Source organism: Lathyrus oleraceus, chromosome 3, assembly GCF_024323335.1.
Source record: "Lathyrus oleraceus cultivar Zhongwan6 chromosome 3, CAAS_Psat_ZW6_1.0, whole genome shotgun sequence".
In the NCBI taxonomy this organism is placed as follows: Eukaryota; Viridiplantae; Streptophyta; class Magnoliopsida; order Fabales; family Fabaceae; genus Lathyrus; species Lathyrus oleraceus.
The window spans coordinates 397,032,870-397,055,942 of NC_066581.1; the positions used below are offsets into that span (position 1 = coordinate 397,032,870).

The 23,073-nt window shown below is 43.2% G+C and overlaps 1 pseudogene; it reads left to right on the plus strand.

Annotated features, from left to right (window-relative positions):
• Positions 1-1,089: 1,089 nt before the first annotated feature.
• Positions 1,090-20,832, plus strand: LOC127131435 (pentatricopeptide repeat-containing protein At2g46050, mitochondrial-like; annotated as a pseudogene).
• The last annotated feature ends 2,241 nt before the right edge of the window (positions 20,833-23,073 follow it).

Consider the following 23,073-nt stretch of genomic DNA (forward strand, 5'->3'; position numbering starts at 1 on the left):
GCTGAGAGAGATCACTATCTTGCTGAGAGGGATCATTATTTCCGTCAGATGAAGATTCACCAGAAGGAGGTGGGGAGATTGCAGCAGGAGAACACTGAGCTCAAGTTCGCCGTGAAGTTTACCAGGATGGTTGATGATGCAGAGCCTTCTGTAGGACCTTCTTCGGTGTAGACTTTTGTTGTTATTGTGTTGGATTACCGTCAGGCCTGTTGATGGAATTCACTTGCTTGTATTTTCTTTCTAATACTGGAGAATTGTAATTTGATTTGTATCAGCCTGATGTATGACTCTGGCACGTGTAGTGCACTTTTGATATACAGTGGTTGTTATCATTCAGTAATTGATCTTCAAGCTTTATTTGCTTGTTTGTATGCACTCACATAGCACACACATGGTTGGGTGATATCTTTGCTAAATCATAATTCTCTGCTCTGTATGGTGAAGCCAGATGATTGATGTCAGAATGGTGTTGTCGGATTATTATCTATCTCGATGAAACCAGGATCGAAAGACATAATGTTCCTCATATAGATAGACATTGCATTCATGTGTGAGTCATAATAACCTGTCTTCTGTTTTGCAGGTGTCAGTTTCTAACATGTTTGATTGACTCAGGAACGATGAATCCACCCAACGCTGACATTCTCGAGCTGAAAGAGAAGATGAGTGAGCTGATCAGTGTCATGCAAGAGTTCGCCGTGGGGCAGAAAGCAATTGCCGAGAAGGTGGAGAGGATTGAGAGCTGGCTGAAGATGGGGAAGATACAAGGAAATGCTTCGTCGTCTGGAGTAAAGAAGCCCTTTGGCGATGGTTAGCGCGAGAAGGAGGTTGAATCAAGTGATGTGTCTGCCCAAAGGGGACGCGGTAGGGATCGTTATCACCCGTATGCTGCTACAGTAACGATTCCTGCTGGTAATCAATCTGTATGACAGCAACAGCAGCCACCTCAACAGAGAACACAGAGAGCTGGGTGCCAAGCGAGAAGAAGAATGACTGATCGTCAGTTTGATAAGTGTCATACCCCGATTTTGGCCCTGAATTTTTTTCCCATCAATCGTTCATTTATATTTCCTTTCATTCCCTATCTCATTCTTCACACAATGCTTCTCTTTCTCTTCCTACCAATCTCATCATCCATGTAGCTCCACAAGCAGATTCAGAGCTTCTATGTCAATTCCTGATCAAACTCATTTCGAAGACCACGACGCTGTTCGTTTGTTTTGTTCCAACGCCCTCAAAATCTCAGCCAAAAAGGGGTTATCTTCCTGAAGGAAAACAATTACATGCCCATTTAATAAAATTTGGATTTTGTCATGTTCTTTCCTTGTTAAATCAGATTTTGAGTGTTTATCTTAAATGTAAAGAAACTGAAGATGCAGAGAAGCTGTTTGATGGATTGCCTGTGAGAAATGTTGTGTCGTGGAATATTATGATTCGCGGTATTGTTGGATCATGCGATAATGAAAATGAATTGGATCGTAAGCAGCTGTGTTTTTCTTATTTTAAAAGGATGCTGTTGGAGATGGTGGTTCCTGATTATATAACTCTAAATGGTTTGATTTGTTCTTGTGCTCGGTTTTATGATGCTGAGATGGGAATTCAGTTGCACTATTTTACAGTGAAAGTTGGATTTGATTTGGATTGTTTTGTTGGCTGTGCTCTTGTTGATTTATATGCGAAATGTGTTTTTGTTGAAAATGCTAGGAGGGTGTTTTGCGTTGCTCCTTTTAGAGATTTGGTTACGTGGAATGTGATGATTTCTTGCTACACCTTCAATTGTTTACCAGAAGAGGCTTTTAGCATGTTCAATTTGATGCGGTTGGATGTTGCGAACGGGGACGAGTTCACTTGAAGTAGCATGTTGAGTGTACTAAGTGATGATGCTTTGGGATATTATGATTTTGGAAAACAGATTCACAGTCTTGTTCTGAGACAGTCGTTTGACTCATTGTTTTAGTGGCTAGTGCATTGATCAACATGTATGCCAAAAACAAAATATAATTGATGCACGTAGAGTATTCAACGAGATGTCGATTCGAAATGTTGTGGCATGGAACACCATGGTTGGTGGATGTGGAAATCATGGTGATGGCAATGAAGTTATGATGCTCCACGGACATATAAGAAAAAACCAAAACAACATGAAAAAACAAGTAACATGTCTTGAGTTTTTCACATTCTCTATACTCTTTGTGTGAGGCTTTTTACTGTTATATCCAACATTCCAATATGCAAATGACAGTGAAGTTCAATGATAAGTTCAATGATGGAAGGTAATCAATCTTCTCTTCTTGTAATTAGATTTGAAACAAGCCTGTCTCAGTTTCTTGGTTTCTTCATTCAATTCCATGCCCGGAATTTTCTCCAACAACTTTTTTTGCTTCTCCAACGTAGCAACCTCGTTGTCCAATCCCATTTCCTGCATCAAACAAACAACAGCAAAAAAAAACATTACAACAATTGACCATTCGACATCACAGATAAACAATCAATGACACATAATACTAAACTTGATTATGTTGGTCCTACACTATAATCATTGAAACAAACAACATAAGGATATGAATACACCACCTTAAGGTTGTCAATGAGTAACGTCAAACTCTTCAATTTTCTGTGAGACCAGCCCCTGTCAAATTTCTGCTTTCAAAACTCAATAAAATTCTCAATAAGTTGACAGACATATGGCAAGTGGAAGTTGGTGCCGATTCCTTTTCTAGTCTCATTTCTGTGCAAATTGAAGGGTGTAAACAACTTAACAAGGTTTTTTTCCAAGTCACATGACAGGATGGTTTGGGAGTTTAGACAGTTTGAAGGTTATTGATTGCATGTCGGTGGAAGTGATTTTTGAAATCAAATATTTTCAACCAGATGTATCTATGAAAGTCCAAACCTGGACAACAACATGACTATCAGTAGACAGACCAGCTCACCACCATGGTTCAACCACCACCAATGCACGATCTTCCTATCCTTTGTATACAAATTGCAATGACCAAAGCAACACGGAAACCTGCATTTTCACAACAGAAGCAAAAAATCAATGGCAGAGCGTGGCATCTAAACCAATGCATCATCATAGCTACTAACATATCTGTTGCATAGAGGAAATAAAGCAAAACCTGCAGTGAAACCCACAAGGTAACCTATGCGGTTCCTGGAAAACCCAAATCAAAAGCTATACAACACAATGAGGTAGCCCAAAGGCAGCGGTACTTGCGATACTAATTCAGTAGCCGTAATGGCGCTTGACTAACCAATCTACAATAGATTGGCAATGTGAAACGAACAGTGTAATTGCCAAAATGCTGTAAGAAAAGTACCCCTGCCATACTAAACCTAAACCGCTGCTAGCAGCTCACGAAACAGTTCACACACCGGCAAAGCATCCCAAGCAAAAATCCAAAGCATCTCATGTAGCACATATAGATGATGCACGCCGTCAAAACCAACAGTTGTTCCTACAGTAATGCACACACAAAAAGGCAGGTTAAGTGCAAATGAAATAAAACACATTGTCATCGAATTCAGGCTGCAACAGTCAATCTACACCAGCATCAGGAAAATGGCAGTGTAAGGTTTCGGCGCTCAAGCGGAATACCTTGGTCTTTACCTATCGAAACAGAAGCGGAATGGTGAAGTAAAAGTTGAAGTTAGCCGCCAACTTGTGTTAACATAACAACACCCTGCAAAATACCAAAGCCATTCAATAAATTTCCCAAGAGTTTCGGACATCCAAATTTTCGAAACAGTAAGGAATTCAGGACTCAAGAAAATTGATTCATGAACCACCACTCAATCCATGACCAAGAAACAATCAGCACAAGAACAACTTAAGTCGCAACAACCAAGGCTTCACACGGCAGTGCAAGCTAAAAAATCCAAAACTCAGTGAAAACTATGCTAAGCTAAGCCAAATCCAGACGACATTTGAAATTCAACAGCAACAAATGACGGTCAAGGCAAATTCATGTGAAGCCCAATTCCACTCAAGTTGCAACCTACCATAATCAGCCAAAGCAGTAAAAATTCAAAACATCAGAAATTTCCCAAATTGGATTAGAAACAAAACTCAAGAAGAAAGCGAAGGTTCAGATTACCACTTTCGAACCTAGCACCAAAGAAGCCCATCCAAACTGAGCACATCAGAAAGGAGGTTACAGAGTTACTCTTTTGGAAGAAGGGCACCGAGTCAAAACCCTAAGCTGGGAGATAAATAGAAAGGAGAATCAGTAAGAGAGAGAGAACAACGAAAAAGCTTGGAGGCGGACCAAACCCACCAAAAGAAACCTAAATCCCAAATCAAAAAAAAACCAGTATTGAAAAGGAAGGGGGCGGAAACAAGAGGATCGTAACGATAAAAAGAAAAGGGAGAAGCAGGGCAAAGCAAGCTACCTGAAAAGGGCACACCAGTTCTTCGCACCGCTATCATAACCGCGCCGAGTCTTGTTTTGAGGAGGTAATAGTCACATTTCTTTCGACATCCTCGCAACATGTGACCTTTTGTTTGTATCTGTTGATTTTGCTTTAGGGAAGGTTTAACGTTTTCTAGATCGTTGTTGTCGGTGCGTTTCGGTTTCGTTGTGAGGGAGATGATAGGATGAGATGAATGTTAGTCATTTTAGTTTAGGTTAGGGGTAATGGTTTAGTTTTCACTTTGAGTTTGTCTCTGTTTTGAGTGAGGAAGGAGATGATTGTCTCAGACAGTGAGAGAGTGAATTTGAGGCGGAGGTGCACTCCTCTGCCATCTGTTGATGTTTGTTGGGGTTTGGATCTTATCAAGGCTTTAGAGCCATTAATGGCGATGCCTTTCCCACAGCCCAAAGCTGGTTGTTTCGTTTGATTCTCCCGCTGCATTATTACTTTTCCAAGTTTCCATGTGACTTTTGGTTTGGAAGATGTTTTCTTCCTGTTTGTCTTCTCAAGGTATTACCACGTTGGGCCAGGAAATGAACAATGTTTCGGTCAATCCGGACCCAATGGCCCATGTTTGTTTACTGTTTTGTTGACTAGAGTTTTGCCACTCTATTTATGTACATTTTTTGGTCCTAGCCTGATAAGCAAGTCATTCGTGGCCGGGTGGGGATAGAGTTAGTTTATCTCTCCATAGGTAGTGGGTTCGATACTCATGTGTGGCATTTTTTGGCATTTTATTTCTTTTAGCTATATTATTTTTTCTTTTAGCATTTTCGTTTCTTTTTATGTTTATGCCTTTATTACACTCATATGTTCATTTTGTTAATAATGTAAAGTTGTTGTATTTTAATTTAATTCAAAACCATTCAAAACCATTTTAAAACTATAAAAATCATATTTTTCTCTATTTAATATCGAGCCCATTTTTCACACCCTTGTAAGTCGATTGCTTTTTTAAGCATCGCCATCAACCTCACATAGCTTACTCTTGGGCTTCCTTACAATGAGCCGGTTCCCTTACACTTACACTCATACGTTGTTTAATGCTCATTCATTTCATTTCTTTGATTATTTGATTTGATCACATACTTGTTTAAATATCTTATTGTCTGATTGACTGTTGCCTACTTGTATGATGTATGAGGCATATATTTATGTTATTTGATTGCCATGACAACCCCCATTCATAACAAATGTATCCCTCTCCCATGAAATGTATAATATTCTTTCATTCTTTATTCATCTGTTAATACAAGAAATAAAATGAATACCCGATAACCATTTCAAAACAAGACCAAAACCTCGATCCAACGTCGAGTAATCACTTTTCTCAAAACCTAACAGAACCAGCACGTATTCATCCACCCTTTTGTAAGTAGATTGCTTTATGCATCGCCATCAACCTTGTAAGTCGATTGCTTTATGCATCGCCATCAACCTTGTAAGTCGATTGCTTCATGCATCGCCATCTACCTTTATCCCTAACACTTCTCCTTGCTCCATTCGTCGATTCTTGCTCCGATTAGGTAGCACCCATTAGATATATCCTTTTGCATGATAACATAGGTAGGATTCCCATATCCTTTTGCATGATAACATAGGTAGGATTCCCATATCCTTTTGTATGATAACATAGGTAGGATTCCCATATCCTTTTGTATGATAACATAGTTAGAATCCCCATTTTCTCTGCATGCTAACATAGGTAGATGTTCCCATTTGTAAATCCTAACACTTAAGTACATATTGCATGACAACTCTAGGGCAGAGCTTCCCCACTTCTAGACCTTTCCGTGCGTCTCCGATCTTGTGGCATGTCAATCCGTCCTATTGCAAAGAGGTAACCGCCTAAGACTTGATTCAGCGAGCTGCGACACCTACTGCTAGGATGTGAACACATTTCCCACTCTCCTTTGACACAACTGGTGTCCTCCTTTGTAAGTCCATGTTCAGATGGCAATCCTGTAGCCGAACTACGGCAACTCTGATTCTCATGTTCAGATGAGATACGTAGGCACAAGATGCGATGTCTTGCCGAGTTTGACTAACGACTAACAACTAATCCTTGTTTTCTTTCGCCCTCGTTGCGATCCTTTCTCTCGCCCTCGTTGCGATCGAGACATTCCCTTTCTCTTGCCCTAGTTGCAATCGAGACCTTTGTTCCCGTAGTTAGCTGAACTACGTTTTGCTCTGATTCTCATCCCCGATGAGATACGTAGGCATAAGACGCGACGTCTTAGCGAGCACACTCCTCTTTAACCCATAGGTAGCCGAGCTACGAAGACTCTGATTCTCATTCCAGATGAGATACGTATGCAATGGATGCGATATCCGTGCGAGTCATTTTCTTTGACCCCTTCTTTTAGTAAATAGTACATTAGATAAACACACACCCTTTAGACAAGAAACAAACAAGAGTGGATCCCGTAGAGTACTACGGATGCGTAGGGGTGCTAATACCTTCCCTTCGCATAATCGACTCCCGAACCCAAGATTTGGTTGCGAGACCTTGTCTTTTCCTTTCCTTTCTCCAGGTTTACTTCGAGCGTTTCCTTTCCCTCCTTTGGGATAAATAACGCACGGTGGCGACTCTTCTGTCATTACTTTCTCGCCGGTTGTTTTTTCGCACCTCTGTATTTTTCAGGTTGCGACAGCTGGTGACTCTGCTGGGGATTCGGTTTCCCTAAGCGAGTCCCTCCTAGATTTTGTAGGTTTCTTGTTTGTTGGGTGTTTATTTCTTTTGTACAGTTATTTATTTTCCGCATTTACCTGCTTTATCTTATTGCATTCATGTACATATGTTTGTTGTATCTGTGGGTTCTATGGGTTGTTTGTTTGTTGGGTTGGGACTGTTCTATGAGAGATAAGCCCACTACCCAGGCTTGAGTGTACACATAGGTGTTAGAGTGGATAGTCATGAGGCTTGCGTGGTATGTTGCTACGTTAAGTCGTTCATGAGACCCACATTCCAGACGAGGTTTCTGTTGGATATATTTTGTCTTATGGGTGTTCCATAACGACAGATATTCCTTTAGAAATCGTCGACTCTGGTGACCATTTCCCGAGAACTCAGTCGAGGCCTCTCCTCCGAGACGCGTTTATGTTAGCTCTGGTGGGCGCATTCTCGCTGCTCAATCCGAGGACCCCGAGACTGGGAACTTGCTTTAGGATATCCTGTTGAGGGGAGTCAGCGAAGGTCTTTTATCCCGTAATAATGCCAAACCTTCAGTGGTAAACGTATTATTCTCGACTGAAGGGCTAAAGCTGACAAACTTCTGTTCTTAGAACCTACCAGTGAGGGGCGGGCTAAATTCAGGAAACCTTAACCTCCAACCAACCCGGTTTTCTGGAGCAGAGTTTTGATCTTATTCTTTAGTGGGTTTTCTCTTCAGACAGTGCAACCCGACAGTTGCTCAAGCAGATACAGCAATCCTGATTTCCATGTCACTGCATTACATTCACATCATCACATCATTCTGCATTCATATCATTTAACACATGTTTATCCATTTCTAGGGGGTTTACATCTTCTTTTTGATTCCGGTCGGGGGTTTTTCTGGTTCTCTTAAGATGGATATTGACAGGAAGAGACATGTCGCCTACAAGTTTCCAATGGTCTGTCTGGAGCCTATTCAACAGTTGATGAAGTTAATGGATCCTGATTCTCTAGAAGGATTCTGGAAGGATTACGGTTTGATTCTAAGCTTCGTCACAGTTCTTTCCAAAGATCAACACGATGCTGTCTTTACACTATTGCAGTTCTATGACCCTCCATTGAGGTGTTTCACATTCCCGGATTATATTTTGGTCCCTACTTTGGAGGAGATTGCCAGTTTTCTCAGAGTTCCTATCAAGTCACAGTTGTTGTTCTAGAGTTCTGAGTTTCTGCCCGATCTCAGCATGGTTGCCTCGGCCACATATTTGGGGAAATCAGTCTTGAAGGCTAATATGTGTCAGAAGGGAGGAGTCAATGGTTTTCATTTGAGTTTCTTACTGGGAGAAGCAAAGAAGAAACTTGAAGATGGTGACCAGGGGGGTTTCAATGCTGTGTTGGCTCTTTGTGTGTATGGGATTGTCCTGTTCCCTAATGTTGCCAAATTTGTGGACGTAGACGCAATACGCCTTTTTGTGTTGGGTAATCTAGTGCCGACCTTGTTGGGAGATTTCTTTCATTCGGTGCACCACAGGAATGAAAATAGAAAAGGAGGATTGTTGAATTGTTGTGCGCCTTTGTTTTATAAGTGGTTCAGTTCTCACCTACCCAGATCAGGAGCGTTCGTTGATGTCGAGGACTCGTTGAGTTGGTCGAAGAGATTGATGGGGTTGAGAGCTGAAGATATTTCTTGGTGGTCTGACCGGAGCTTGCTTCGGGCGGATATTATTCACAGTTGTGGGAACTTCCCAAATGTACCGTTGGTAGGAAGAAGGGGAGGAATCAACTATAATCCTTCTCTAGCGGTCAGACAATTTGGATATGCTTTAAGAACTCCGCCTCTGGAAAAGGATGTGGAAGAATCTCTGTTTTTCCATTCTTCGCTTGACTTGACAGTATCCCGTAAGGCAGCTGAGGCCTGGCTCAAGGTGATCAAGAGAGGAAGAACTGTGCTTGGAAAAGGAGATTGTAGGACTTACCCTCAGTATGGAGAGTGGCTTTAAGGAAGAGTCGAAGAGTTGGGTCTGCCGTTTCCTATAGAAGAACCTCTGTATCCACCTACTCCTGCGCAGTCAACAATGGTGAGCCGAGAGGAGTATGACAAATTGAAGAAAGCCATGGAGGAGCTTCAAGTGGAAAACTCGGAGTTAAGTGCGAAGTTGCAAGACTATATGCATCAATTCCATGAGGCAGAATATCAGAAGGGGGAAGCCGTTAGATTGCAAGGGGAAGCAGAAAGGAAATTAGCTGTGGAGGTGGACTTCTTCAGGAAGACAGACAAGGCCTTGGGATCATCCAGTTCTGAGTTGAAGCGAGTCAAGCAACAATTAATGGATGCTCATGGTAAATTAGTTGGGTGGCAAGAGCGATGGGATGCATTTTCAACTTCTCGGAAGGCAAAGGAGGAGGAGATGGTGACCGAACTGACTGGTCAGATGGAGAAATTGAAGACTTTGCTGAAGGAAAAGAACAATGAGCTTCTGTGCGCCCGTTCTACCAATGGTTACATCACCGATCAACTCAATGAGGCTCGAGGACAGATTGAAGAGCTCAAGGTGTTGGCAGGTTTGAAGAAATCCAGACTTGAAGAGGTGTTCAGAGAAGATGATGGGAATTACTACAGAGAGCACATCAACGAGTTGGATGGAGTTATTCACCAAAGGAATCTGCTTATCCGGCGTTTGATAGAATTCCCAGATCATCCTGACACGATAGCATTGCTGGCTGAAGTGAGGAGCAGTCCTTACGGTTTGTACACAGGAGGCTGAGTCCTGATTTTTTGTTCCTCCTTTTACTTATTGCTTTATTGTTGTGTAGTGATGATCCACAGGCTTGTTGTGGAAATCCTCTTTTGATGTACTATTGGCTAAGGCCATTCTCTTTGAATTTATCTATATGAAGACCTGCCCTCTATTGCATCTTAATCTCCGAAGTCTATCTACGGCTCGATCTTCTCGTGAGACCGGAATCAAGGGGGTAGAATACCTTTTTGGAAGTGATAAACATGTCATTGCATTAACATATTCATTTGCATATTCTTGCATAACAGGTGTCGCCGCGGTGTTCTTATATTATTTGGTGTTCCACTAGCAGGATAGCTGATTCAGGAATCCACCGGTACGGAACCCGCAGAAACCAGCAGAGAGCAATGGAAGGTCTACAAGCAGAACTTGCTGAGATGAGGGTCCGCATGAACCAGTTCATGGACGTGGTCCAGGGAGTAGCGCAGGGACAGCAGGAGATTAGACAAATGATGCAAAGGAATCCTGCAACTACTCAACCAGAGGTCGTGACTGATCCTCCAAATGCAGAGGTTAATGGACCGGGGCCTGTCCCGATCCCACATAACAACCTTGATCAACAACCCATCCACGATGATCAAGATGATCAGTTCTTGCTGCCATAAGATTTTGGCATGGGCCATGGCATGGATCCCATGTTCAGGAGATTAGAGGAGAGGCTGAAGGCGGTGGAAGGACAAAACCCTCTGGGGGTAGATGTTTCTGACTTGGGATTGGTCCCAGGCGTGAAGGTCCCGCCGAAGTTCAAAGTCCCAATCTTTGACAAGTACAACGGTAGCTCTTGCCCGAAGACCCATGTGCAAGCTTACTTCCGAAAGATGGTTGCATACTCTGATGACGAGAAGCTACTCATGTACTTCTTCCAGGACAGCCTAGCTGGGGCATCCCTGGAATGGTACATGAGGTTGGATAGAGCCCATATTCGTTGCTGGAGGGATTTGGCGGAGGCTTTTGTGAAGCAATACCAGTATAATGCAGACATGGCCCCAGACAGAACTCAACTCCCGAACCTGTCTCTGAAAAGCAATGAGTGCTTCAGGGAATACGCTCAACGCTGGAGGGAGACAGCTTCCCGTGTTCAACCTCCCATGTTGGAAAAGGAAATGGCCAACATGTTCATGAATACGTTGCCTGGACCTTACCTGGAGCGTCTGGTGGGGTGCAATGCCTCCAACTTTGCTGATGTGGTCTCTACCGGAGAGAGGGTAGAGAATTACCTGAAGACCTACAAGAGCCACAATGGAGTTGGATCTTCATCAGGAGTAAAGAAGCCATTTATGGGAGGACAGAAGCAAAGGGAAGGGGGTGTGAATTCCGTGTCTTCATATCAAAACAGGAGGAATAATTTTCAAAACTATCATCAACAACCGTATGTTGCGGCTGTGACCATTCCAGCTGCAGCACCACTACAACAACAACAAACACAACGCCAGCAAACTCAGTATCAACAACAACCACAACGTCAGCAAGCTCAGTATCAACAACAACAATAACCAGGTAACAGACCCACCTATCAACAGAGGCAGAGGATGATGGACCGGCGTTTCGACACTCTTCCAATGTCGTGCGCTCAACTGCTTGCTAGTCTTCAACAGCTACAACTCGTGCAGTTGCGCACTCTGGCTCCTCCTGTTGGTAGACTTCCGGTGGGTTACGATGCCAACGCTAGGTGTAGCTTCCACTCTGGGGCACCTGGCCATAATATCGAGAACTGCAAAGCTTTTAAGCACGTAGTTCAGAACCTCATTGATTCAAAGGCTATCAGCCTTGCACCGGTTCCTAATGTCGTCAACAATCCCATGCCACAGCATGGTGGTGCAAACGTTAATATGCTGGAGGGAGAAGCCAAGTCTGTTAAGGATGTGTTGAAGTTGAAGACCCCGTTGTGGGAAATTAAGGAATGCTTGTTGAAGGCCGATGTCTTCCCCGGTTGTGGGAAAGGTTGTTCGGAATGCGCTACACAGGGTAAGGATTGCTTGAAGCTGCAGCAGGGTATCCAGGTCTTGCTTGACAATGGTACCCTCCAAGTTGAAGACTTGACTGTCAAAGAGTTTGCTAAAGGGGTAGTTGAAGAGGTATTTGAAGATGCTGTTGAAGAATTCTCAGATGTTGTTCCTGCTGATTGTGTATTTCCCATTGATGTATTTAATTTTTCAAATGTTGTTGTTGATATACCAAACAATGTGTCTGATCTTGAAGTAACTGAACTTGATTCCGGTGTTCCGGATGTTTTTGTTTCAATGAACGAGATTCCTGAGTATGACTATGATGTCGCTACTATCACCATCTTTTACCCGACTAATCAGATCAGTGTGCTAGAAGCGCAACCAGTGCCACCAGTGCGACCGACCGCTATGACAATCACAACCCCTGGTCCTTTACCTTTCACAAGTGAAAGGGCCATTCCGTGGCATTATGGGGGGAGCGTATACACACACGATCATGGGGTGGAACGACCTTTGAAGGTAGAAGAGGGTCAAAAGTCTGAACTCGAAGTTGAAGGTCCCGCAGTGGACAATGTTGGTGGAATCGGGCGATTCACCAGGAGTGGCAGACTATTCTCGCCACCCGTTACCCAAGCTGATAGTGCTGATGCCGCGGCTAAGGCCAAAGGCAAGCAAGTCGTGAATGAGGGTACCTCTGCACCCCAAGCTGGTTCTGAGCCCACTTTTGCGAAGGATGTGGACGAGCTTCTGAGAATCATAAAGAAAAGCGACTACAAGGTAGTCGATCAGTTGATTCAGACGCCGTCTAAGATATCCATTCTCTCACTTCTGTTGTGTTCAGAGGCACACAGGGAGGCACTTCTGAAGGTCCTTAATGCTGCATATGTGCCTCAGGAGATCTCAGTAAACCAGCTAGAAGGGATCATTGCAAATGTTCATGCAAGCAACGGGTTGGGCTTTACTGATTCTGACTTAACACCAGCTGGACGCAATCATAACAAGGCTTTGCATATCTCAATGGAATGCAAAGACACCGTGTTATCTCATGTTCTGGTGGATACAGGTTCCTCTCTCAATGTGCTACCCAAGAGAGCCCTATCAAGGTTAGAAGTAGAAGGTTTGATCTTGAAACCTTCCGATCTCATGGTGAGAGCCTTCGATGGTTCTAAGAGGTCGATGTTTGGAGAGGTAGAATTGCCAATTCAGATTGGATCACAAACCTTCAACACCGTATTCTATGTGATGGATATCAATCCCTCGTACAGTTGCCTTCTGGGTCGTCCTTGGATCCACAATGCTGGGGCAGTCTCCTCAACACTGCATCAGAAGATCAAGTTCCCAGTCAATGGAAGAATTATCACCGTCTGTGGTGAGGAGGACATCCTGGTCAGTAACCTGTCTACATTCAAGTATGTAGAGGTGGAAGGTGAAATTCAAGAGACTCTCTGTCAGGCCTTTGAGTCAGTTCAAATCAAGGATGCAGCTCTGGTGGAAGGGGCTAAAGCAGGAGCCCCTATCTCATCCTTCAAGCAGGCACAAGCCTTGGTGGATTCAGGTGTTGCTCCCGGTTGGGGACGTCTGTTGGAGTTACCAATGAAGGACGACAAGTTCGGGATTGGGTATCAACCAGCGCTGACTTCTACAACTTCAACACCTCAGACTCGTCAGGGGCCGATTACCTTCTCCAGCGCTGACATCATTCAGTATGGCCAGATATCAGCAATCAATGAAGAGGATGGGGATAGTGATTGTGACATCGACCACTGGGTGCGTCCGAGGATCCCGGGTGAAGTCATCAACAATTGGTCGTCCGAGGAAATTGTCCAAGTCACTCTTCTAGAGGAGTAATTTTTCTTTGTTTATTCATGCATGTCCAAGTCTTACGTTCCGCCCAGGGCGTAATGACTCATTGTAGGGCTCATCTATGTGAATACCTGCATTGTTTATCATAAATGAAGGACCTCTTTTGCATTCAAACATTTTGTTCACTGTCTTTCTATTTTTGCAGTTTTTCAAAATTTCAAAAAAATAAAAATATTTGGCAATGTTTTGTTTAGTTTTCACTCACTGTCCACACTCATAAGCACATACCATCACTCATGCAGATGCACATCACCGGATCCTATTGATAACGATTCTGCTATGGCTCGCTTCGACTTCGAAAATCCAATCTTCCAAGCTGAAGAAGAGGGTGATGAAGACTGTGAACTCCCTGAAGAACTTGCCAGGCTGCTAAAACAGGAGGAAAGGGTCATTCAACCGCATCAAGAGGCTACTGAAGTGATTAATCTTGGCACCGAGGACGTCAAGAGAGAAATCAAGATAGGGGTTGCTTTGGAAGATGATGTGAAGAAGGGGTTGATTGAACTGTTGCAAGAGTATGTTGACGTCTTCGCTTGGTCTTATCAGGATATGCCAGGGCTTGACACAGACATTGTGGTACACCGTTTGCCTCTCAAACAGGGTTGTCCTCCGGTCAAGCAGAAGCTCAGAAGAACAAGACCAGAGATGGTTGTCAAGATAAAGGAAGAAGTGCAGAAACAGTTGGATGCAGGGTTCCTAGCGGTTACCAATTATCCGCCATGGGTTGCAAATATCGTTCCAGTACCTAAGAAGGATGGAAAGGTACGGATGTGTGTCGACTACCGGGATCTGAACAGAGCTAGCCCTAAAGATGATTTCCCATTACCTCACATCGACGTTTTGGTGGATAACACAACTCAGTTCTCGGTATTCTCCTTCATGGATGGCTTTTCTGGCTATAACCAAATCAAGATGGCACCAGAAGACATGGAGAAGACAACTTTCATAACCCCATGGGGCACCTTCTTCTATAAGGTGATGCCGTTTGGTCTGAAAAGCGCTGGGGCAACATATCAACGAGCTATGGTGACTCTGTTCCATGATATGATTCATCATGAAATCGAGGTTTATGTGGACGATATGATTGCCAAATCTCAGACAGAAGAAGAACATTTGGTGAATCTGCAGAAACTGTTTGAGCGGTTAAGGAAATTCAAGCTGAGGCTTAATCCAAACAAGTGCATTTTCGGGGTGAGATCTGGGAAGCTACTGGGTTTTATTGTTAGTGGAAAAGGGATTGAGGTGGATCCTGACAAAGTGAAAGCAATACAGGAAATGCCTGAGCCAAGAACGGAGAAGCAAGTCCGTGGTTTCTTAGGGAGGTTGAACTACATTGCAAGGTTCATCTCTCACCTAACAGCCACGTGTGAGCCAATTTTCAAATTGCTGAGGAAAGATCAGGCTATCAGGTGGAACGACGATTGTCAAAGGGCTTTTGAAAAGATAAAAGAGTATTTGCAGAATCCTCCTATCCTCATGCCTCCAGTCCCAGGGAGACCGCTGATTATGTACTTGACAGTACTTGACAATTCTATGGGTTGTGTTCTCGGTCAACACGACGAGACAGGCAGGAAAGAACATGCCATCTACTACCTGAGTAAAAAATTCACAGACTGCGAGTCCAGATATTCAATGCTTGAAAAGACATGTTGTACACTTGCATGGGCTGCTAAGCGATTGAGACAATACATGTTGACTCACACAACCTTACTGATCTCCAAGATGGATCCAGTCAAGTATATATTCGAGAAGCCAGCTCTCACCGGAAGGGTTGCTCGTTGGCAAATGGTACTGACAGAGTATGATATCCAGTATACATCCCAGAAAGCCATCAAGGGGAGTATTCTGTCAGACTATCTTGCTCAACAACCGATTGAAGATTACGAGTCGATGAAGTTTGATTTTCCAGATGAAGATATCATGTTCCTCAAGATGAAAGACTATGAAGAGCCAGTTGTTGAGGAGGGACCTGATCCAGATGAAAAGTGGACTTTAACGTTTGATGGGGCCGTCAACGCCAAAGGAAGTGGAATTGGTGCTGTCATTACAACTCCGAAAGGTGCCCACATGCCTTTCACCGCTCGTCTGACTTTCGAGTGCACCAATAATGAAGCTGAGTACGAGGCCTGTATCTTGGGTATCGAACAAGCCATTGATTTGAGAATCAAGACTCTGGACATCTTCGGAGATTCAGCTCTAGTGATCAATCAAGTAAATGGTGATTGGAACACCCTTCAGCCTACTATGGTCCCGTACAGAGATTACACGAGAAGACTGTTGACTTTCTTCACAACAGTAAAGCTGTATCATATACCTCGTGATGAGAACCAGATGGCAGATGCTCTTGCTACTCTATCCTCCATGATCAAGGTGGTTCGGTGGAATCATGCTCCTAGGATCGGTGTTATGCGCCTTGATAGGGCCGCGTATGTGTTTGCTGCTGAACTGGTAGTTGATGACAAGCCCTGGTATCACGATATCAAGTGCTTTCTGAAGAATCAAGAGTACCCTGCAGGGGCATCCAACAATGACAGAAAGACTTTGAGAAGATTAGCAGGCAGTTTCTTCTTGAACAAAGACGATGTGTTGTATAAGAGGAACTTCGACATGGTTTTGCTCAGATGCGTGGACAGACACGAGGCGGACATGTTAATGCAAGAAGTTCATGAAGGCTCCTTCGGTACTCATGTCGGCGGGCATGCAATGGCTAAGAAATTGTTAAGAGCGGGTTATTACTGGATGACCATGGAATTAGATTGTTTCAAGTATGCCCGAAAGTGTCATAAATGCCAGATTTATGCTGATAAGGTGCATGTACCGCCGAATCCTCTGAATGTGATGTCTTCGCTGTGGCCGTTTGCAATGTGGGGCATTAACATGATTGGAAAGATTGAGCCGACTGCTTCCAATGGGCATCGCTTCATCCTTGTTGCCATCGACTATTTCACCAAATGGGTCGAAGCAGCGTCGTTCGCGAATGTCACCAGACATGTGGTTGCCCGTTTCATTAAGAAGGAAATCATTTGTCGCTATGAGATTCCCGAAAGAATCATTACTGATAATGGTTCCAATCTCAATAACAAAATGATGAAGGAGTTGTGCCAGAACTTCAACATTCAGCATCACAATTCTTCCCCTTACCGTCCTAAGATGAACGGTGCTGTTGAGGCAGCGAATAAGAACATAAAGAAGATTGTGCAGAAGATGGTCGTTACGTACAGAGATTGGCATGAGATGCTACCCTTCGCCTTGCATGGGTACCGCACTTCAGTACGTACATCGACTGGGGCAACCCCTTACTCCCTTGTGTATGGTATGGAAGCAGTTCTACCTGTTGAAGTGGAGATTCCTTCTCTAAGAGTCCTGTTGGATGTCAAGCTAGATGAAGCTGAATGGATTCGGACAAGGTTCAATGAGTTGAGTCTTATCGAAGAGAAGCGAATGGCAGCCATTTGTCATGGGCAGTTGTATCAGAGTCGGATGAAGAGAGCCTTTGACCAGAAAGTGCATCCTCGATGTTTCCAAGTTGGAGATTTAGTGTTGAAAAGGATCCTTCCTCCTCAGACAGATCACAGGGGCAAGTGGACTCCTAACTATGAGGGACCGTATATCGTCACCAAAGTTTTTGATGGTGGGGCCTTAATGCTTGCAACGATGGATGGTGAAGACTTCACTTCCCCAGTAAACTCAGACGCAGTTAAAAAATACTTCGCATAAAATAGACCCGCTGGACGGTAAAAAGAGCAGTCCAGGCAAAAATGGGCATCCCGACGAACCAAGAAAATGAAAAGGTTCGGGCAAAAATTAGGGATTTAAAAATGAAAAGATCGTACACCCGGTAAGTTGAAAACCTGAAAAGGCAACTTAGGCAAAAATGGGTATCCCGGTGGATTGAAAACCCGAAAGGGCGATCCAGGCAAAAGTTAGGGATTAAGCGAATGACTGCGTTCTGAGTAGTTCTGAATCTCATCTCATGTCGATGACTGGAAACTTTCAAAAGGTGGGAAACAGTCCAATCACCTTTTCAGAAGGCTGGTCATCTGGAGGATCTTGAAGACGAGCAAGTCATAGCAGAATTGGAACCCGATAGAAATCCTTTTCACATTGCCATTAAATTATTTTCTGTTTTTATCTTTTTTGCGATTACCTCTTCCTAGGGATTGCTTCCTGATGTAAATGCCTATTCAGAGGCCATTCAATCAATAAAATCATGTTATTCATTACATCTCTGTGTTCATTTTCATTTTACTGTTTTGTTTGCAAAAATGACGTCCGAATTTTTGATAAACATTGCATCATGACACATAAGGGTTTTACAGGTACATGCTTAATAAACATTTAAAATTGCTGTAAATTTTAAGTGCTTTGGATCACCTATTTAGAACAGGTACCCTCGGGGCATTTCCTTAAAATCCCCTGCAGATGACTGTGAATATCTTCCCCAATGAAGTCACCAACAGACGAATCCGGTGTCTTATCCCTGCAGAGCTGATCAGAGTGTTGGATTCTTCAATCCCCAGCAGGTTCTCACCACTGTACTCCCCAAGCGGTTGTTTCAAACTATACACTCCCTAGTAGAGTTAACAGTGCCAGACTGTATATCCCCAACGGAGTTGACAGTGCCAGACTGTATATCCCCAGCAGAGTTGACAGTGCCAGACCGTATCCTCCCAGAAGAAGTAGTTGCTCCTCAGAATTCGATGCCAGATCAATGATCCCGATGCCAGATCGATGATCTCTTGCCTTGAAACATAACCTCAGTACCGTATCAGTGTTTGCTCCCCCTCTGCTGAGTCATCTCTCGTAGATTATGGTTGCCAGAACCACTATCACTTCCCCCAATAACAGGTTGGCAGTGCCATTCTCTCCCCAGTCAGAGCCTCGGTATCTCGCCATTGCCAGAACACCGCGCGGCCAGTCATTTCCCCAACAAGATTCCTTGCTTCGGCTTGGCATTTTCCCCAGCATTTCTCATCCTTGCATGTAGAATCGTATTGCATTGCATCCTCCCAAATCGCGTAGCATTTCCATTTTCATGGAGCATTACGCCATTGAAAAATTCAAACATACGCATGTAAACATAAAACATTCTCGGCATCCCAAGTGACAAGCCAGAAGTTTGTTTCCAGTGCTCAGACTGAAGGTTGTTCATGACTTATTATCCCCAGCATGGGTCGTTGGCCCACGTGCCGCCTCAATTATCATTTTCCCTATTTCTGTCGATGCTGACGGGCATGAAATTTCCCGGTATCCAGACCGAAGTGGCATTCAGGCCAGTTTCCGATTTTCAGATCGAAGAAGTTTCCGACATTCATGTCGATGCAACTTGTGGCATCCAGGCCAGTTCCCGGTATCCAGACCGAAGTGGCATTCAGGCGAGTTTCCGGTATCCAGACCGAAGTGGCATTCAGGCCAGTTTCCGGTATCCAGACCGAAGTGGCATTCAGGCCAGTTTTTCCGATTTTCAGATCGAAGAAGTTTCCGACATTCAGGTCGATGCAACTTGTGGCATCCAGGCCAGTTCCCGGTATCCAGACCGAAGTGGCATTCAGGCGAGTTTCCGGTATCCAGACCAAAGTGGCATTCAGGCCAGTTTCCGGTATCCAGACCGAAGTGGCATTCAGGCCAGTTTTTCCGATATTCAGATCGAAGAAGTTTCCGACGATCAGGTCGAAGTACTTGTGGCATTCAGGCCAGTTTCCGGTATTCAGACCGAAGTGGCATTCAGGCCAGAGTTCCCGGTATTCAGAACGAAGTGGCATTCAGGCCAGTTTTTTTCCGGTATCCAGACCGAAGTGGCATTCAGGCCAGTTTTTTCCGGTATTCAGACCGAAGTGGCATTCAGGCCAATTTTCCGGTATTCAGACCGAAGTGGCGTTCAGGCCAGTTTCCGATTTTCAGATCGAAGAAGTTTCTGACGATCAAGTCGATGCAACTCGTGGCATTCAGGCCAGTTTCCGGTATCCAGACCGAAGTGGTGTTCATACCAGATTTCCGGTGATCAGACCAACATTGATACTCTCATATTCCGATGCTTAGTGCGGCGTTCAGGCCATGGGTATTCCTGTGTTACCATTTATTTTGGTATCCAGGTCAACTTGCTGTTTCGGTACTCAGGCCGATTTTCACCATACCAGCCAGATTCTTCTTTTGAGATTGCTTCTTTGCCGATTCTGACAAGCACGGTTAATTATTTCATGGGGATTAAGGATCAAAATCCGGGTCTTCTTAGTATTTAACCATCTCCCACAATGATCATATGAAGAACGTCCTGCTTCATATTCTCTAGTTGAAGACGCTTAAATAGGGGCAACTGTCATACCCCGATTTTGGCCCTGAATTTTTTTCCCATCAATCGGTCATTTACATTTCCTTTCATTCCCTATCTCATTCTTCACACAATGCTTCTCTTTCTCTTCCTACCAATCTCATCATCCATGTAGCTCCACAAGCAGATTCAGAGCTTCTATGTCAATTCCTGATCAAACTCATTTCGAAGACCACGACGCTGTTCGTTTGTTTTGTTCCAACGCCCTCAAAATCTCAGCCAAAAAAGGGTTATCTTCCTGAAGGAAAACAATTACATGCCCATTTAATAAAATTTGGATTTTGTCATGTTCTTTCCTTGTTAAATCAGATTTTGAGTGTTTATCTTAAATGTAAAGAAACTGAAGATGCAGAGAAGCTGTTTGATGGATTGCCTGTGAGAAATGTTGTGTCGTGGAATATTATGATTCGCGGTATTGTTGGATCATGCGATAATGAAAATGAATTGGATCGTAAGCAGCTGTGTTTTTCTTATTTTAAAAGGATGCTGTTGGAGATGGTGGTTCCTGATTATATAACTCTAAATGGTTTGATTTGTTCTTGTGCTCGGTTTTATGATGCTGAGATGGGAATTCAGTTGCACTATTTTACAGTGAAAGTTGGATTTGATTTGGATTGTTTTGTTGGTTGTGCTCTTGTTGATTTATATGCGAAATGTGTTTTTGTTGAAAATGCTAGGAGGGTGTTTTGCGTTGCTCCTTTTAGAGATTTGGTTACGTGGAATGTGATGATTTCTTGCTACACCTTCAATTGTTTACCAGAAGAGGCTTTTAGCATGTTCAATTTGATGCGGTTGGATGTTGCGAACGGGGACGAGTTCACTTGAAGTAGCATGTTGAGTGTACTAAGTGATGATGCTTTGGGATATTATGATTTTGGAAAACAGATTCACAGTCTTGTTCTGAGACAGTCGTTTGACTCATTGTTTTAGTGGCTAGTGCATTGATCAACATGTATGCCAAAAACAAAATATAATTGATGCACGTAGAGTATTCAACGAGATGTCGATTCAAAATGTTGTGGCATGGAACACCATGGTTGGTGGATGTGGAAATCATGGTGATGGCAATGAAGTTATGATGCTCCACGGACATATAAGAAAAAACCAAAACAACATGAAAAAACAAGTAACATGTCTTGAGTTTTTCACATTCTCTATACTCTTTGTGTGAGGCTTTTTACTGTTATATCCAACATTCCAATATGCAAATGACAGTGAAGTTCAATGATAAGTTCAATGATGGAAGGTAATCAATCTTCTCTTCTTGTAATTAGATTTGAAACAAGCCTGTCTCAGTTTCTTGGGTTCTTCATTCAATTCCATGCCCGGAATTTTCTCCAACAACTTTTTCTGCTTCTCCAACGTAGCAACCTCGTTGTCCAATCCCATTTCCTGCATCAAACAAACAACAGCAAAAAAAAAAACATTACAACAATTGACCATTCGACATCACAGATAAACAATCAATGACACATAATACTAAACTTGATTATGTTGGTCCTACACTATAATCATTGAAACAAACAACATAAGGATATGAATACACCACCTTAAGGTTGTCAATGAGTAACGTCAAACTCTTCAATTTTCTGTGAGACCAGCCCCTGTCAAATTTCTGCTTTCAAAACTTAATAAAATTCTCAATAAGTTGACAGACATATGGCAAGTGGAAGTTGGTGCCGATTCCTTTTCTAGTCTCATTTCTGTGCAAATTGAAGGGTGTAAACAACTTAACAAGGTTTTTTTCCAAGTCACATGACAGGATGGTTTGGGAGTTTAGACAGTTTGAAGGTTATTGATTGCATGTCGGTGGAAGTGATTTTTGAAATCAAATATTTTCAACCAGATGTATCTATGAAAGTCCAAACCTGCACAACAACATGACTATCAGCAGACAGACCAGCTCACTACCATGGTTCAACCACCACCAATGCACGATCTTCCTATCCTTTGTATACAAATTGCAATGACCAAAGCAACACGGAAACCTGCATTTTCACAACAGAAGCAAAAAATCAACGGCAGAGCGTGGCATCTAAACCAATGCATCATCATAGCTACTAACATATCTGTTGCATAGAGGAAATAAAGCAAAACCTGCAGTGAAACCCACAAGGTAACCTATGCGGTTCCTGGAAAACCCAAATCAAAAGCTATACAACACAATGAGGTAGCCCAAAGGCAGCGGTACTTGCGATACTAATTCAGTAGCCGTAATGGCGCTTGACTAACCAATCTACAATAGATTGGCAATGTGAAACGAACAGTGTAATTGCCAAAATGCTGTAAGAAAAATACCCCTGCCATACTAAACCTAAACCGCTGCTAGCAGCTCACGAAACAGTTCACACACCGGCAAAGCATCCCAAGCAAAAATCCAAAGCATCTCATGTAGCACATATAGATGATGCACGCCGTCGAAACCAACAGTTGTTCCTACAGTAATGCACACAAAAAAAGGCAGGTTAAGTGAAAATTAAATAAAACACATTGTCATCGAATTCAGGCTGCAACAGTCAATCTACACCAGCATCAGGAAAATGGCAGTGTAAGGTTTCGGCGCTCAAGCGGAATACCTTGGTCTTTACCTATCGAAACAGAAGCGGAATGGTGAAGTAAAAGTTGAAGTTAGCCGCCAACTTGTGTTAACATAACAACACCCTGCAAAATACCAAAGCCATTCAATAAATTTCCCAAGAGTTTCGGACATCCAAATTTTCGAAACAGTAAGGAATTCAGGACTCAAGAAAATTGATTCATGAACCACCACTCAATCCATGACCAAGAAACAATCAGCACAAGAACAACTTAAGTCGCAACAGCCAAGGCTTCACACGGCAGTGCAAGCTAAAAAATCCAAAACTCAGTGAAAACTATGCTAAGCTAAGCCAAATCCAGACGACATTTGAAATTCAACAGCAACAAATGACGGTCAAGGCAAATTCATGTGAAGCCCAATTCCACTCAAGTTGCAACCTACCATAATCAGCCAAAGCAGTAAAAATTCAAAACATCCGAAATTTCCCAAATTGGATTAGAAACAAAATTCAAGAAGAAAGCGAAGGT